The sequence below is a fragment of the Alligator sinensis genome, unplaced genomic scaffold, assembly GCF_000455745.1.
Source record: "Alligator sinensis unplaced genomic scaffold, ASM45574v1 scaffold720_1, whole genome shotgun sequence".
In the NCBI taxonomy this organism is placed as follows: domain Eukaryota; kingdom Metazoa; phylum Chordata; order Crocodylia; family Alligatoridae; genus Alligator; species Alligator sinensis.
The window spans coordinates 1460549-1461420 of record NW_005842026.1 but is presented as its reverse complement, the minus strand read 5'-3'; the positions used below and the strand labels follow the sequence as shown (position 1 = coordinate 1461420).

The 872-nt window shown below is 53.8% G+C and overlaps 1 long non-coding RNA gene across 1 annotated transcript in view; it reads left to right on the top strand.

The window, feature by feature from the left end:
• Window positions 1-215: 215 nt before the first annotated feature.
• Window positions 216-872, top strand: part of LOC112550072 — a 58269-nt gene continuing 57612 nt past the window's right edge. Inside the window, exon 1 of the long non-coding RNA XR_003093735.1 lies at window positions 216-257. This is a non-coding gene — a long non-coding RNA (uncharacterized LOC112550072). The remainder of the gene's footprint in view (window positions 258-872) is intronic.

The following is an 872-nucleotide window of genomic DNA, read 5'->3' as shown; positions in this document are numbered from 1 at the left end:
GTCATGAGGCCTGCACTGACATGGTTAACCAGTGGCTTTGGAGCTGGTGCCATGAGGCAGGCTTTGGGTTTTTTGACAATTATCCCATGTTTTTGTAAGGAGGGCATGCTGGGGTGGGATGGGCTTCACCTCTTCCCTAATGGCAGACGTATCTTTTCCTCTAGGTTGGCTGATCTCGTACGGTGGGCTTTAAACTAGCTTCGCTGGAGGAAGGGGCCGCTTCGAGTGGAGAGGATACTAGAGGAAGGGAAGCACAGGTAAGCATCAACGTCTGAGGAGCATGGGGCCACAACTGTCCTGGGAGTGGGAGGAAGGCACGAGCACCCTCAAGAGGCCTCATGTGCCTCTACACTAATGCTCATAGTATGGGGTGTAAGCAGGAGGAACTATGCCCCCTGATTGCGAGTAAGAACCCAGACTTAGTAGGGCTCACAGAAACCTGGTGGGACCCTACCTACAACTGGGCAGTGGGCATCCGTGGGTACACCCTATATAGAAGAGACAGGACAGAGAGGAAAGTTGGGGGGGTTGCACTCTATGTCAAAGAGCACCTCACATCATCAAGGATTAGCTTCGGGTTAGAGGAGGGTCGGGCAGACACACTATGGGTCAAACTACAAGGGGGGCGTGGCGAAAGGGACCTTACGGTGGGTGTCTACTACAGACCACCCAACCAGGGGGAAGAGCTAGACCAGGACTTCTCCAGTCAGCTTATGGAGGCGGTTAGGTCAAGGGATGTTACTGTCATGGGTGACCTGAATTACCTAGACATTTGGTGGGAGGAGCAGACAGCTAGGTCTGACCGCTCGCGTAGGTTCCTGGCTGTATTACAGGACCTTCACCTTATCCAGGAAGTGCACAGCCCCACTAGG